This window comes from Ixodes scapularis, unplaced genomic scaffold, assembly GCF_016920785.2.
Source record: "Ixodes scapularis isolate PalLabHiFi unplaced genomic scaffold, ASM1692078v2 PGA_scaffold8__174_contigs__length_109621045, whole genome shotgun sequence".
Classification (NCBI taxonomy): Eukaryota; Metazoa; Arthropoda; class Arachnida; order Ixodida; family Ixodidae; genus Ixodes; species Ixodes scapularis.
In genome coordinates, this window is record NW_024609883.1 from 99,663,195 (window position 1) to 99,680,975 (window position 17,781).

The window sequence follows — 17,781 nt, forward strand, 5'->3', positions numbered from 1 at the left end:
GCGCCGTCCGGACTGCCAGGTCCGGATGGGGTGACGGGCTTCGTTGTGGGAAGCTGGGCGGGTCTTGCCGGAGACGAAGTTGCTTCCCTTGGCCGTCGACGACTAATTCAGTTGAATTTGGGGATTACTTTTCGATAAACAATTTAATACTTTGGTAGGGGATGAAAATACAAAGATAAACAACACTGCGAAATGATAACTTCCCCTGTACGGGGTTGGGAAGGAGGTGGTCGGGTGTTAGCTTATCCAAGCTCGGGAGTTGGCTGGCTCGTGGGATTGCGTCCCGATTACGGGGACAGAAGTCCCTCGGAATCCCACGACCTGACTCGATTACGGAGCGACAGCTCTCGAGCCCCAGCACGAACTAAACTCACTTGCTGAGTTGCCCATCAAAGTCACTCGTTGGTACGTCCCCTTTTTATTAGGCCGGCGAATCCTCGACGCGTCGTGAGACAGGCGTTTCCCACCGCCAACCAATCGGCTCACTTTCTCGCCACGTGGGAATTGCCTGTATTCCCGGGTGGGAACCCGCGGTCTGCGTACATCTCAGGGTCAAAGGTCGGGCTGGCTCGGATGCAAGCAAAACCGTTTCTCGCATGGCGAAGCGGACAACCGACCCCAGTGTGGATAGCGCCGACTAAGTGAGCCATCCCGCAATTCATTCAGCCAGTGGCGGTCTGACGTTGCGTTGTGCCGCGACCCCCCACACTTGGCCGAGAAAGACTAAACCGATGTAAACGCGCCGTGTAAACAGCACCGGCCAGAGCCACTGCGTTCTGGTGGTGGTGGTGGTGTAAATTTATTTTCCCGGCCCGGAACGCACGCTCCGATTCTCTCGGCAGAAAACGCGCGTTCCGAACCTCGCGTCGTAAAGTACGCCTGTCTCTCGAGGTCGCCCGCCAAGGGAAGTGTTTACAACAGCGCTTTCCCCCCAGCCAAATCTCCCTGGTGCTAACGGCCCACCCGCGGAGCTCTCGTCGATTCTTACAACATCCCTTGGTTTCAAAGAGAAAAACTGGAAAAACCAGCGATCGCTTGTTCACGCTAACAATGTCGCGCTCTATACATTTTCCAAACAATCCCAGAAAACATCTTCTATGACTCGTTGTTTTGCTCAGACACCACGAAATTTAATTAACTTCACCAATCAGTGCCTATTTGAGCAAAATATAGACTACGATAAATATATTCGTACATTAACAAATATATTGTTTTTAAAACAAATAAACGTTTCTGAATTCCGAGGCCACACCGAAATTACGGCCATTACGAGAAAGTACCAGAACTTCACAGTTTCGACTTACCGGCGCAAGCTTCAAGTTCGTGTCTCTACGCGTTCATGGATCTCTTTATATGGACATCTCTCGCTTGAGGACTAAGGCGTTGCAACATTTTTTTTTTTCTTTTTTGTTCGAGGCGATTTTTATTTTTATACCTCAAGGCTAACTTGCAGCTTCACGAATAATGGTTCTTCTTTCCTAATATAAATTAACTCTCCCCACAGTGATTAAAATCATAAAGGCAGAATGCTGAGCAATTTTGCTTTTCGTTTTTTTCTTTCTTGTTTTGTATAGAGATCCCCTAACTGTTTTTTTTTTTTTTTTAATTCTTAGCGAAGCAGTTCTTCCGTTTGAACGGTTTCCTAGCATTTTTTTTTTCAAGTTGAAGTAATGTGATTGTGACGTTTTTCGATTGTTTGCTCATCCTGCCGAGTTGATGACTCCTGTAGTTGCGAACGGTGAGGGCGCACCCCTATCACTCTCGGCAGAATCAATTTGATGTGTTCATCACTCCTGTGCACAATGCTTATAAAATGTAACCGGTTAAAATAAAATTTACAACAAATCGTACAGTAATTTGAACATATGGCTTCACTGGTCAGCAGCCCCAAAATGAAATTGCCATTACTTCTAGCAGTAATATCTGTTACTTTTCCAATTACTCTCTGAGGTCACGTGTTTTTTGCAAAATCGCTGGGTGAATAAAATTGACACAAAGATTTTAAAATATTCCAAGTTGCTGTGGTTTCCATAGTGAAAATAATAATCTGCTTAGTGGCGGCGTAGATTGCTCAGAGCAGAGAGGAGTTATTGTTGGACGTAGCTAGGCCACATAATTTACGGTTTTAACCGACGCTCGAGCACGATCGAGCTGTGCCTTTTATTTCTCTGTGAAGGTCAATAAAAAAAGGATACCTTGTGCATAACTTTAGCAATATAAACTTCATTGTTCACAAATAGATCAAGGGAGTCATATAGTTCACAAGCGGAGTACCTTTCGGGAAAGGGCTTCCGCGAAAGCCTCGGTATATCCTCCAGAGAGCTGTTTAGGTAACCAGCCCAGTTTGCCAAAAGAGGTCTGAGGATCTTTCTGAGGACGAGCTCGCAGAGCTCTTCGCTGTGGTACGGGTCTCTGCAGTTCGTGCACCACATCAGCGGGCAGTCCATAAGGTGTGGAAGCACAGCGCTCGAGAAGACCTTGCAAATCCGTCCACAACGACGAATCTCTGCCGACTGTAGAGGCCTCTCGAAAAAGGTGCAGACGAGCTTGCACAGCCAGACAGCTCCAGGTCGTGGATAGCTGAGTCCTCCTTGGTCAAAGCTAAACACGAACTGATATGCTCCGTCACGTGATGTATTTTCCTTGAGTGGCATCTTGCATTCAGGACACGTCACCTGCAAAGTTGAGAGGGTTTTACACATTAGCCTTCCTCGCTCTCACTCAGACATTTCAATTGCTTAGCTAGGCTTAATGTTTCAGCTAATTACTTTGAAAGTACGAAAATTTCTACAAATAAAAATGGACACCTCTTGTTCGCAAACGAAGGCCAAGTAGCTAGCCATGTAAGTCACCGGTGCGAACTTAACTTCGGAAGTCTATGTCTCTTCTTCTTTCTCATCCATTAGTGGCCACAAAACTATACGCCTCGCAAGTGGACCCATTTCCGTCTTCTGCGCATGAGAAAGGAAGTAGCGGTGACGTCAGAACGCCGAGCCCTGATTGGCTGATCGCGACCCCCTATCTGAGCTTCGTCTGCTCCTTTGCAACGTCGTCTGCTCGCAACGTCGTCTGCCTCTGTCTTACCTTTCCGGCGACTTTTGGAAGTGCAGGTCATTTCGAGGGAGCTTGACTTCGTCTTCCAGAGAGGGCAGACGAAATAACTCGAGCGGTACGTTGTTTTTGTCAAACAACTAGCAGACGCGCATCATGGAGAGAAGTCAAAAGGACTCACTGGCGAGGTGTCCCGAGGCGCCGAGATTTGTTTGCTTAGAACCGAGAGTGAGCGTGTTAGTGTCCGCAAGTTCCCTCCCAAATACTTTTTCCCTCCTTTCCTGTGCGGCGAGATCCCTCATTCTTTAACGGCGTCGGCGGGTTGGCGCAGTTAACGTCGTCTGCTTTACGTCTGCTAGTCAAAGCGATGGCTGCTTTACCTTTCCTGCTGTCGGAGAATCACCGCTTTTTCACCGGTGAGAGTCAGCGTTGCCTCGGGAAACAAGGAGATAACAAGAGGAAGAAATTTACCTCTTAATCTAAAATTGAGGTCAGTGATCAAAGTATAATACGGGAAGGGTTCACAAGGGTCGCGCGGGCATATTCCATTCAGCACGCCAGCCGGTTGGGGGCAGACGGTCGCCGAGTCGCGGAGTGCCTACTAGGCCTAACTGCAAAGCTCGCTTGGTCGCGTTCGGTGGAATCGTGGACGTTGGAGCTTTTCCCGGGTGTTTGTGGATCCAGCGTTCTTGTTCGTCATGGTCCGTTTTAAGTACTTTTTACTTTTTTCTTGCTGCTTGAAGTCGGGACGCGTGAGAAGCGCACGCAGAAAAATAAACGTCCGTGGGTCGTCGCGACCACGACGCTGTCGGCCATGTTGATTTGATCGTAAGAAGTGCGTAAGACATCTTCGGAGCTGTCGTAGGATTTCGTCGTAACCTGCGCAAAACTTGCGAAAATTTCGTTTCGTGAATACGAATCTGTTCTTAAGTTTTGGCTTACGCACATTTTTGGCGTAAGATCGTTTCGTGAATCTGGCCTCTGCACTTCCGAAAGTGGCAGGAAAGGTAAGACAGACGCAGACGACGTTGCGAGCAGACGACGCTCAGATAGGGGGTCGCCATCATCCAATCAGGGCTCGGCGTTGTGACGTCACCGCTACCCCCTGCGCAAGAAGCAGACGAACTTGCCCTCCGCATAGAAACGCGCGGAAAAACAATCGAAAGCACAAACCACACGGGCGAGCACAGGGTGACACTACATCTCCTCCGCGCAAAGTGATGCAAAGGGGGGAAGGGGGGGGGGGGGGAAGGGGCGGGGCGGGGCAAGCGAGTTTTGCGGATATCTGCAACCGCGGAAGCGCCTCGGTATCGGCGAAGCCAATGACGGGCAGATATTTTATCTGGGTCGCGGAGCAAGAGCGCGTTGGGCGCCTTCTCTAGCTTTCAGCTCACAAGACCACTCACCGATGTGCAGCGCCCACACGGCAGATGGGAGAAGTTCTCCTCTCACGCGCGCTCTTTTGTTTTAGGAAAAATACGGCAGGCCGCACCAGCAGGGGGGATCCAGCGACCGTGCCATTTCCGTGTTTCGCGCACCGCACTACCGGGGCCTTTTAAGCATGCTTATATATGTCACTCTGGCGCGCGCTTAAAAGCATTCTTCAAAGGCTCCGGTAGTGCGGTACGCGGAACAGGGTAACGGTTTGCTAAAATTTCCTAACACTTCAATGCCTTGGACTCGGCAAACTCTGTCTTTCTTAACCTGTCGGCGATTAGAGCCGTCATATGGGATTTTTTTGCTATTGACTGAATGGGCTCAGTCTATCGCAGTGATTGACTTGTCGAGTCCTCAGAATAGTGCAGTTACCTTCCAGAGTGCACGGAGTCCCGATCACCAAGTTCCTCTGACAAATGATTGCCCAGCGAAGTGGCTGAAAAATCGATTATTGTAAGACAAATAAGTTGTACGCTGTCAGACCAACGAACACGTTGGTATGCGTATGGGTTTGCTAAAAGATTTTCCGGTCAAATTCTGTCTTCGAGAAAACAATCAACTTATGTTATTGTCATTGCTTTTAGGAATATCATCCGCACCATATCTAAATTGTTCATCCTTTGCCGCGCGGGTAATTCAATTTTAAGCAGAACCCAACTGCTCAGAGTGCACCGAAAAACAAACAGCGTTTTCGTTGGGAACAGCGGAAGCTCTGATGTAACATCAGCAAAGATGTTCCCACAAACTTTCGATTGCTGTCTCTGTAAAATAACTTCTTTCTAAGAAAGACCAGCTTTACGGTATTGAGGGGAGTTCAATTCTTCGATGATGATCTTTGTGCGCGCCATCAACGATGCTGATCAATACCGTGGAGAAGTCAACGCCCTCGAATCGGACGTTACCATGCCTAATGTAACGTTGCGACACGACCAGTCATGCATACTTGCGAAATTCGGCGTGATGTTTCGCATTGATATTTACAATTGATTTACCGAATATTGACGTGTTTTTTAATGAAATAAATATCACAAACGGCTATATTTATGCCCCTTCTAAAAAACTTATACCCGTTTTCACCTCAAGAAAAAAGCAAGTTTTGCGCCTTGTTCATACGCGGCGCGAAGTAGTCCTTACGAGATTTGGTTGTCAGAGGAAAAAAGGTACGTCTTGATAAGATAACATATATTTAATCTAAAATTCACCTACATATGATTATCCACATGAAGTGGGAAGTTGGTAATGCTCTGCCAGGAGCAGGGGTTGTTTTACTTCGGTTCTTGAGGTGAAAACAAGTATAGTACTTTCCGAATATCACCGTACAATCCCTTTAACATCACGCTGCACTGGCACAACAAAACTTCTATTTTGAGGATGAAGAGCGTTTTTCGGCCCCAACGTTTGCATGGGCTGTCTCTAATGATATTGATGACTAGATTATCGGGTGTTCTACGAGAAAGCAGACGAAACAGGAAAGGGCGGGGGCATTTTTTTTTTAAATACTTAAGTTCACATTTTATAAGCATTTCTTTTTTAAATGATAGTACAGCATTAGCGGACTCATAGTATACCATTAGCGGACTGATAGTATAGCCTTAGCGGACCTCAACTAACAAATCGCGCAGTGTTACCAAAGGTACAGGGGCGAGCGTATACCGCTAGCAGTTCGGAAGGAAGGAAAGGAGGAACTCTTTAGCTCGAACGTTTCTTTGTGTGCCCGCATCACGGTGTTCGTCGCCATTCTCCCTTTAAAGAGTAGCCCCTCGCTCAAAATTCGGACGAAAGTTGCTTTCCCCACTCTTCCGCTCTTGGCTTCCACAGTACTGAGTGCAACTACCCTTTGTTGACCACTAAGCTGACGGTGCTGTGGAAGCTATAGTGATCGTTGGGCCAGTCAAGAGCTGTCCAAGCAGGACACTTCAGAAATCGCGAGGCTACACAACTCCGTCAAATGTCGGGGAATTTGAAGCGGTTCAAGTTCGACGGGTCGATGTCTGTTTGAACCCTCCGAAGCAAACATCATGACTTTCCTCCTCGCTTCCTCCGCTCTTCGGTGACCTCTGTGCTCGTCCGACTTGACGTTACACGTCACACGCCACCTGCCATTGCTGTCCACCTTTCTGCCGGGTCCTCGTGTCCTTGGCCGTGTTCCAAAATTTACTGGATCTTACTCCAGGGAAGTGATTTTGTACTTTTGCGTTCGAAAACCTACCAGTATCCAGCGTCGCTATATGTTTGTGTTATCACGTGACACGACCCCCCGGAGAACTGGGATCTATTTGGGTAAGATTTCGAACACCGCCCCTTCCCTTTCCCGTTTACAGCCTAACTAGAAGAGCAGCGGAGGCCTTGAGCGATTGACCGACAGCCAACAGAGCCTATGTGCGACTGTCCGGACCCACGTGATGAGCATCATCAAAGCCCTTGTGAAAGACACGAGTGAACTTCGACAGTAAAAATTTCCCCCCGCCAAACGAAAAAAAAAAAAAAACGGACGGAAGCCATTGTGTCGTCTCACGATTTCTGAAGTGTCCTGCTTGGGCAGGCCTTCACATTTCTATATTTTGCCACAGGGTCACGCTCCCTCACGCATACCCACGCAGAGAGAATGAGGTCAGGCGATGAAATGGAGGTGGCTGATTGGTCCGGCAAGAGTGTAGGTCCCACCGCACTACCAGCTTAGGGGCGAACTGAGTATAGTGAGAGACTATACAATTTTTTTACAAGAACGCAGCCATCTTGAATGTCGTCACTTCTGGTTTGCGTTCAAACGTAGTTTAGGTTTCTCCACGCCGCTGGAAGGTGCTCCTGAAAAACGTGTGATTGTCACGCATTCTTGTTTTGCCTCGCCTATACTTTCAAACATATGCCCGGTTGAAATGTCTTATTATCGTTTCATCCCGCATTCCAGACATGGAACCCTCTCGACTAAAACGAAAGGAAATGGAAAACGGTGACGAGCTTTGCGTACCGCAGATGTATCACACCGAAAAATCAAAGACGTTTACAAACCTGTAACGCGAAATTGGAGCGCAGCTCTTGACGAGGAGGAGAGGAGGGTACGGACTCTACAGAAAAAAAACAGTATAACTTTTCGCTAACTATTGTCTGCAAACTGGATTTCAGGTTTCCAGCAAGAAATCCAGTTAGATTTCCTCTTCCATAATTCAGTTAGCGAAAGGTTGTACTAGTATTTTCGCTAGGGGAGGGGAGTGTATGCCCTCATTCTCCTCCGTACCCTCCCCTCCTCCCCTCAAATCCCCTACTCCTCAACTCCCCTCTTGCTCCTATCCTCCTTCATATCTCCCCTTCCTCCACCTCCGCACGTGACGTCATTTTGCCCGCTAAATTTAGCGGGGAAACTGAATTGGTATTGAGGTCACATGACGTCAAATCTCCCGCTTAAGTTAGCAGGGATCAAATTGCTGTTGAAGTAACGTGACGTCAGTTTTCGCGCTCAATCTAGCGGAGAAAATGAATTTGTTTATATATGACGTGACACCAAATCATGTGATGTCTTTTTCCCAACTAAATTTAGCAGAAAAACTGAATTGGTGTTCAGGTCACGTTAGGTAAATTTTCTTGCTAAATTTTAGCGTGGAATTGAATTGCTGTTGACGTCACGTGACGTAGATTTTCTCGTTAAATCTAGCGGAGAAACTAAATTTGTTCATAAGTGATGGGACACCAAGTCATGTAACGTCACTTTCTCCTGTAAATTTAGCGGGGGAATCTGAAGTGACCTAAATATTCCCGCTAAATTTAGCCGGCAATTCAATTGCTGTTGAGGTCACGTTACGTCAATTTTCTCGCTACATCTAGCGAAGAAACTGAATTTGTTCATAGGTGACCTGACACCAAGTCATGTGACGTCATTTTCTCCGCTAAATTTAGCGGGGAATTGAACTGTTGTTGAGGTGACGTGACGTCAATTTTTCGCTAAATTTAGCGTGGTTACGCCGACGCGGACTTCGCGAAACCCGGAGACGGGCGCCTAAGAGCTGCGCTCTAAAACCGGAGAGGTTTCGAAGCAAAGGAGGTAAAAAATAGTCCCCTATATTTTCAAATTTTAGTACCAAAAAGCAGAGTTATGAATTTCTACCCTCTTAGAAGAAGAAGCTACTCCTACAGGTTTTACTTGTTGCTGACCATATTCAAGCTACTCCTCAACGGACACAAGCGCTCCTGATGAAGCAAAATGATTGGGGTTGTGTGGATATTTAGACAGCGTGTAGTTGGTCAGCCATTTCAAAGTTGCGACGAGTCACTCGTTGTAGATGAGCAATTTAGCCAGTGCAGTACAACCGCTAGCCTGGGGTCTTTAACATGCATCGCGCAGTAGAGATACACGACCGCACGCCGGTACGACGCTCATCCAGATCGAAACGGGCAGGGGTGCGTATTGAACCCAGGATCCTGATGAGGAACCCAGTTGGCTCCGAAACATTAAGCCCATTCACATTTCAGAATTGGTTGTTGAATATTTTTTCTTTCTTATAATTTGATGCCAAACAGATAGACTTCTTTCAAACATGTAAACTTTTGAGCATCTTTCTTTTGGCCTAGTAAACGATATGCTATAGGCGCTTTGCACACGGTCGTCCTAGAAGTCGTGCTAGAATTCTAGGACGACCTCACTTGTCGCAGTACGTGAAAAACAAGCGTCGTCGGCGTCGTTCCCGAAAGACGGTCATAAAAATACGTCATTTTCACATGCCCGGTGACGACGGAAGGTCATCACCGAGACCTGACAAGAGGGGGGTGGTCCTTCGACGACCGGCGTAGCGGGTAAGCAAAAGCAGAGATTGAGACGGAGGCGTGTTATCAGTTAACAACAACCAAACAGTGCTTATAGGCTCGAAACAAACATAAACGGGGAATTTAAAGGAGCACAATGTACGTACATCGTACGAGGCAGTGATACGAGGAGCGAAAAACATATTGAGGTAAGCACAGAGAAACATCTTACACATTAAGATAAGTACGCGTCTACAAAGATCAAGACGAAAGAGTCCAATTAGCGAAAGTCGAAAAGAAAGTTCAGGATGGGAGTAACATACAGTTGACTGGGGAGTGCGGCGGCAGTTCATCCACAGAGACGACACAAGTAGAGCGGCCCTCGAAGCGGCGGTCCTTCCGGGGCAGCAGGTGATCGGTCTCGGAGATGCGATGCGGCGGCTCGGGTTCCCGGCAGACATGTGCCCGTTACTTGAAAAATGTAATTGATTACCATTACAAATTACCGAGCCTCAGATGTAATGGGTTGCCGTTACATATTACTTTCGCTGAAAAGTAAACGATTACTTTAATCGTTACTTAAATTACTTTCACTTTACTTTGTCCGTACACTTATCCAGAAAACAATAGAAACAATTTTGATATTTTTCAAAAAATGTTGTGCAACACTACTTTTCATTTCCCATACACACGTTGTATGGTAGTCCTTGTAAGAATAAAATATTCTATTTAAGAGAAAGAGTGTAGGTGTACTCCGTTCACCTGTAAGCTGACAAGGCACCAAAAGCTGCAACCACACCCGTTATCCCGCTAGCTTACGGCCTCCGGAAATTATCCTTGGAATATTGCAGGTGGCCTAACCCCCCCCCCCCCCCCCCCCCCCTTTAAGTTGACAGCTGACTCTAAAGTGAAGAGTGGACTGGACCACCATGCCCAGACAAGTAAACCAAAAGAAGTATCGTCCGTACCCTTGAAGACGATGCTCTTACCGCCGAATTCAAAAACCTCACTCAAACTACACTCAAACTGAAGGGCCCCTCCACTTCCTCGAGGAAGGCGCGAGGGCAGGCGCTGGCCAATGGCGACGGCGGATCCGTCCTCGCGATTGGCCAGCGCCGGCCATCGCGCCTTCCTCGAGGAAGTGAAGGGCCCTTCAGTTTGAGTGTAGTTTGAGTGAGGTTTCTGAATTCGGCGGTTAGCCTCGCGCGGGCACTTTTCAGCCGTGCCCCAAGAACGTGTTAGAATACAGTAGCGCGAACCAAATACCTTGAGAATTCGACCCCCTCGCACGAGGCTTCATCGTCTGTTATGTGACTTGTGAACCCGCGCATCGAGTGGGTACGTACCCGCGTTTGATGTCTGTGCAGGTGGTGGGAGACGTCGAAGAAGTTGGAAAGGGTGAAACGATGTAAAAGACAAAAACAAACCAACACGAAGAGCTTTCTCCTGCCCGGGAGAAGAAGAAAAACACGGTGGAATGCGACTGAGAGCCCACTCGGCGTTGTCTCACTTGATCTTTGTCTTTTGTACATTTGTACATGCCTTGTCCGTTTTTCTAGTGATTCTGGTGACCGGTCTTTCAAAAAATTGTGTTTTCCTTTCGGCTATTCTCCCTGATGTTTTCTATAATGTTGAACTTGTTCTCTTTATGCTGCTAAATGTTCTTGTTGTATTGCTCCGGTTACTGTATTATGCTCATTTTTTAATTAACAAGTAATAGAAGTAATTTGTTACCAATATTTCGTAAGGAAATTACATTACAAATTACTTCCGAAGAAAAGTGACGTGGCAAATACAAAATTACTTGAAAACGTAATTTCAAAGTAATTTGAACGTCCGTTACAAAGTAATTTGTAACGGATTACTTTCCAAGTCTGGTTTCCAGGAGCACGCGCCAGCGCCGGCCTCCCCCCCCCCCCCCCCCCCCCCCCCCCCCCCCCAGAGCTGACTGAAGCTGGGGCCGAGTCGGGTTCGTTTTAACGGCATCGGGCACTCACGACCGAGACACTCGAGGACACGTATTCACTCTCGGTGTCGGAGTCGAAACAGCACACAACCAAAAGCGCACAAAGTAGTTCACACAAAAAGAGAGGAACACGTAGACACGGCACCTTCGACACTGCATGGCCGCCATGTTGAAGTTAGAAAATGTAAAACATAGCTGAAACAAGAGGCGCCTACGCCAACAACTTCTGTCTTGCTAAGGATGACCTTGCGGGCAAAAAGTTTACCAATACAGAAATAAAGCTTAAGACTTTGGGCGCAGTACGGGTGACTTTGAGGTTGGAAAAAGTAAGAAAGAGACAAAACATGCATCACGTATACCCCAGCTCGCGAACCACGAGGGGTTGAGCTAACTAGGAAGAAACTAACAGAACGAAAACAACGCGCACGTATACCCGTGCTTTTGCAGCGACCAAAACCAGCGACAAATATACATATAGGCTATGAGGAGAAAATATGTTTACGGAAACGAAAACGCGTTATGTTCAAATAAACGTAATAAAAATAAACTACAGGATGCCGCTACTTCTTTGACAGTCATCAAGCGTCATCCGTATGATCTCATCAAGCGTCATCCGTATAATCTCATCAAGCGTCATCACACGTCACCAGCGTGATGCCACCGCCGGAGCGCCGTGTGCAAAATGTGCGTTGCCGACTTCGTCTGTTCTCGTTGTGCGTTTCGTGCGAAGGACTGTGAGGCGACGGCGTCTACACCTACTGCAAACGCGCCACCGCCTCCTTAGAGGGATACTACAACGAAATTTCGGCGCTCATTTTTTGGTCTATATGTGTTCAAAGGAGCAGCATCACGTCGAATATACCAATATCTTGTTAAAAAAGTCACGAAAATGAATTTGAAAACGAATTAAACGATTAGAAAAGAGCACCTGGTGGATGTCGCTAACGCCTCGCTTGTAATGCCCGTCTAGGAACCTTGACAGCTAGTGACGGAGGTTGTCTCGCCTCCGGCCACGACGAGAGAAGAGGGGCAGGAGGAACTCCGCTCTTCCCGAGAATGCCTTTTGTGTGTCGCAGAAGTCGCTATTGTCCCCCCCACAAGATTACAGAAGATTAACCCAACACTCAAAATTCGTACAAAGGCAGCCGCTTCGGTGGCTGAAACGACTAGGCCATCCTCTCGACGTCAGCCTCGCCGTAGCTTTGCTCGTCTTGAGACGACCTACGTCACGATTGCGTTGGATGTCACGTGCTCTAAGCTGGGCCTTCTCCGAGCGATTGCCAGAGTGGGCCGTTTATAACGAAAAATACAGCTACCAGGCTCAAAATACGAACGTGCGATTGTCATTTATGTATATTGTGGATCATATTCAACCTATTTTTGAACACAACGGGAATATTTCAAATTTCGTTGAAGTGTTCTCCTCACTGCGTCGTTCTTAACGTCGTCCTAGACGTCTTTCTCTAGGCATAACTCTCGACGTTGTCCTGGGCGTCGTCCTTAAGGTCATCCTAGACGCCGTTTTTGACGTCGACCTTGAGGTTGTCCTAAAACTCGTCCTAGATTTCGTTCTTCACGCCGTCCCAGAGGTCGTCCCAGACGGCGTCTTCTAGGCGTCGTTCGCCACGTCGTCCTTAAGGGCGTCCTAGAGGTTGTCCTAGAGGTTGTCCTAGAAGTCGTCCTAGACGTCATCCTTGACTAGCTTTCGTCTTCCTATACGTAAGCAGCCTTAAGTGCACTCAGGTAATTATTTTTTTTTTTGGGGGGGGGGGGGGGGGGGGGGGGGGTGCGGAATGAGGGGGGGGGGGGCGTTACAAGTGAAAGCTAAAAAAATATTTTAATAGAAATTAATTGAAGGAATATTATGAGGGTTCAATCGCAAAGTATAGTATTGCCAAACTATATTTTCGAGGAAAACGTAGCTCGAGCATTGGCTGCCCGAGCCACGTTTTCTCGAAAACGAAATACAGAGAAGTAAAAGATTTTACATTCCTATTTCCCCTCCCTCTCTGCGCTGCTTTAAGCTGCGTTTTTAGTCGTTTTTGCATCAGCTCCTAAGGGATCTTTTTTTCTTAGTTGGCAAGTTCAGATGATTGGTCTCGGAGATTCGTATACGTTGTTTCCAGATTAACGGTCTCGACAATCTCGCAGCGTTGCTACCCTGTCAGTCTATTCTTCTGCCCATGTTCAGAAGGCAATGTACCGTTTGATGACAGCTGCTGGTTCTTGAACCAGGTTCGTAGCCCTCCCTGGAGCGACTGGTGTCAACTCCGATAGCTGAGTCTCTAAACTCGTCAAACTCAAGGTTGGGGCCGAACTTCGCAGAGAATGCTGAGTGGACTCTCGTCACGATGGCGTCACGCGGGACGAGATGTCAATCATCCAAACTCTCTTGCTGCTCAAATTCCAGCGATATGTGAAACACAAAGTTGTAGCGAGCTTCACCGGAGAGCGCGCGAGCAACACCGTGGGGTCAGGCGATTGACCGACTGCACTGATGACGTCGCGCCCGCGTGTCCCTACATCGCTACGCTGCGTTAGGGTCAATGCTCTCTAGATTGTCCCTGGGCAGGCTTTGAATGCTCTGAACCTTCTCCTCGCGAAATCGTCGTTTCTGGAAGCTATAGGCCCGCAGCTCTCAAGTTTCGAGCAGCGCTCCAGGCGAGCGAAATAGAACATTTGGCTCGCGTTTCGAACGTGCGTCATCACGCTTCCCCACTACAGTTTTTTATACTCCGTTTTATTATAAGTGCCAGCGCAGAGGCTACAAGAGCGAGCTCCGAGCTTTCAGTGTCCTTGCCAAGCACGCGCGCTCGTGCAGTGCGAGCATCGTTCAGGGAACTTGTTTTTGCAATTAGCTTCAGCTTCGCTATCACGTCAAGCGAAACATACGGGCTCACGGAAGCTATGAAAGAACGCAATAAAATAATAAAGCTGAATGGGACGCAGAGGCCGCGAGCTCCATAATTCGTTTTTATTTTGGTTTTTCTTTTTTTAGGCGTTTTGTTATCGCCCGTCTACAGATGCTAAAACATGCTTGCATTCGAACTCGGCATGTGCAAAATCGAACGTTACAGCGCCGCCTGGATAGTGCATCCATCATAACATGGTCGCGTCTTGCGGACGCGCTCGAGCCCCTCCTGCCCGAGAGTAAAGGGTCTCACAAAGTGACGTTTCACAACTTTGGGAAGCAGTTTTTTTGGGGCCAAAATCTTCGCTTCGGATTCGAGGCGAAGATTGAAGTTTGTGATATTGTGGAGCCATGCGCGGCGTACACGGCTACAGAGCTCATCTTCTGCCACTGTCAATAAAGCTACCAGGGTCACCCAGAGGCGGTTTATGAGTGACGCCAGTAGTGTGTGAGAGAGGAGGAGGCGTCGGGGGATGGCGAGGAAAAACCGAGGGAAGGGAAATAAAAAGGGGTACGACCAGCACACACACACACACACACACACACACACACACATACGGAAACACACACACAAACACACACACAGACACACACACACAGAAACAGGGGTCAGGAAGTGCCGTAGAAAATGTTCCGAAGAGAAGGGGTTGGGAGGTACTAGTGAAGAAACGGGGTATCTCCTCTTCCGAAATATTTAGTATACATTTCTTAAATGTATGGGCACAATATAGGAATGATCTGGGGCTAGTGCGATCGCCTCCCTTTTTCCACCTTTCTACCCCTTGCCCCCTCTTTCGATGCCACTGGGGAGGGGGGGGGGAGGACTCGCCCCCTTCCCCGTCCTCCTGTTTCGAGTACGACGCCTCTGCTTAGAGACGTTCAAACTGAGCGACAACAACGAACAGCACGGCGTGCCATTTTTAGGAATAGTGGTTCTAGAGGTTCTGGAATTAAAATGGTTCGCGTTCCATGAACTCACGGGCAACCATGACAGATTTTCAAGAGGGAGGCTCGTGCTAGGGCTCGTAGTGTGCAGGCGCGTTCGGTGGCGTCTTTTTAGAGTTTTTATTCCGTTGACGTCAGGATCAGGGTTATCAGTTGGGAACGACAAATTCAATGATATGTGTTCGAATCGACGGTGACAAGTTTGATTGCGTTCGATAGAAAATTGGAGTCATCGCGTTCTTAAACATCACCGTCAATATTGACAACCTTACATTACTCATATTTCCTTTGATGAAAGAAGAATTAATCCCAGTTGGGCTAATCATAGGAAGCCGAACGCACCGAAGCTTTTGCTAGCCCACGTGGCCAATAGTCGTCAATTAAAAAAAAAGTAAAATGATTTTATTCCGCAGAGGGTGGGCAACTGCCTAAAGCTAAACCCCTTGATGTTTCAAAAGTTGCTCAAGGTTCGTCGATGCAGGAGGCACGTGTAACGTGCAGCCCTGGGAAGATCATGGCGGCACAGCGCAGCACTGAGCTGGATTTCAGACGCCATGAATTTCCCAGAAGTGGCGCGCGGCACGTGCCTGGAACGTTTCTACAACAATGAATGGCGCCACTTTTCACACGATAGAGGGGCTTTACCTAGAACTCCCTGGAGGCGAAATCCGCCCAAAATCGGACAACACTACTCGGCTGGTTCTAACCCAGCCACGTCGAGCTACACTTTGATCATATTTAAAAGGCCGAGAAAAATAAAAGGAACGGAAGGGACGTTTTTTTAGAAAATCATGCTCTATCGGCGGAAATAAAAACGATATCAGACTGTCAACTTCAACTGAGTTGATTTTAAAATGCAATTATCCCAAACCTCCGCCGTACTTTCTAGAGACTATCAAACCTGTTGATAGCAGCTGATAATCTTTCTCGCGATATTACATCTATGAACCACGGTCTCCTCCGCGCACTCTATCGTGCTGCTCTTGTCCGGCGTCTAGGGAGAAGTGGGAATTTTTCGCCACTTCGAGGAAAAACGTCAAGAAGATAAAGGGATCTGCGGGTTTGTGAGAAAAGAAAACTTCGTGGCAATCTTTCGGCTCCTACCCCCACTGTTTCATAATACAAAGATTCTTTGTGTTTGACGAGTTTAGCAACCCTGGTGCCTGCGAACTCCAACGACAATGTACCTTCGACGAATCTCCTCAAGCACAACTGCGTAGCTGAATGTCTTCGCAAGGCTATTGCTCTTACAAAAAAAAAAAAAAAATGAAAGGAGTTTCATGTGAAAGTGTAAAGGATTCACTCAATAAACCGCGTTGAGTCTCAAATAAAACCCTATAGATTTTTCTTTTGAGTCCTATTGGACCTACACAGGGAATTAGCCAGTGCGTTTAATTAAACTTTTATCAATAACAATTTAATTAGTTTTTCGGCAAAAGTTTTCCAATTTAATTTTTGCAATTTGGTTTCAATATAGTATGTTTGCAACTGTGTTTCAATCGAATTTTATGCAACTGCTTTTAAAAGAAATCCTGAAACCTGCGGGGATTTTTATCTTATGATGACTTAAAGCTCCATGAAACATGGAGGAAACGAAGCACATTAAGGAAATGAACACAAACATCATAAAGCACTCACAACACACTAATCACACTCCCCTTGACTACTCCCCCGCCTTATATAACCTATATATGAAATGTATTCATTTGGCCGGCGACCACCTCAGAATTTATTAAGGTTCCCACTATGCTATCCCCTCCTCAGAAGTCTCATTAATGATAAACAGTGCTTCGACGTCATTAGTCACTATCCCTCAGTAAAAACAAAACTAACAAAAAACACATTGGTACAAGGAATTATGGTTCGGCGTAGTCGCTAAATCCACACTAGTTTCCATATCTAATGAGTAAATTCAAATGAATGAATACTGAGTTCCAAATGAGCAAACTCAATTGCATTCTTATTGAGTAAATTCTAAAGAGTATATATATTAAGTTCATAATGAGAAAACGCAATCGCATTCTTGATGAGTAAATTCAAAAGAATATATGTTGCATTCTTATGACCAGACTCAATAGTATTCCTAATGAGTACATTTATTAATATGGATATTGAGTTTCTTATTACCGAAATTAATTGCATACCTAAGAGTAAAGTCAAAAGAATATTTATTGAGATCTTAATGACCATACTCAATTGCATTCCTAACGAGTAAATTCGATAAAATCGATATTGAGTTTCTTATGGCCGAATTGAATTGCATTCCTAATGAGTGAATTCAAGGGAATCGATATTGAGTTTCTTATTTCAAACCCATTAAACGTTGAGTTTAGATTGAGTTTCAATTGACTCTTTAGCGCGCGAGCAAAACAGTGGAGAAAGATATTGAACAGCTGCACTGATGACGTCGCGCCCATGTGTCCCTATCGCTACGCTGCGTTTAAGTCAATGCTGTCTCCCTTTGAATACTCTGAACTTTCTCGTCGCTAGATCGTCGCTCGTGGAAGCTACTGATGACGACACAATGACGTTTCACAACTTTTGGAAGGAGTTTTTTTGGGCCAAAATCTTCGCTGCGGGCTCGAGGCGAAGATCAAACTTTGTGATATTGCCGCAAGCGCAGCTGGCCAAGTCGGCAGCGAGGCTGTAGCCTAACGGTTATCGTGCTTGCCTCCTTGCAAGAGCCAGGGTTTGATTCCCCGTAGTTACGCGTCTTTTATTTATTCTTTCAATTGAA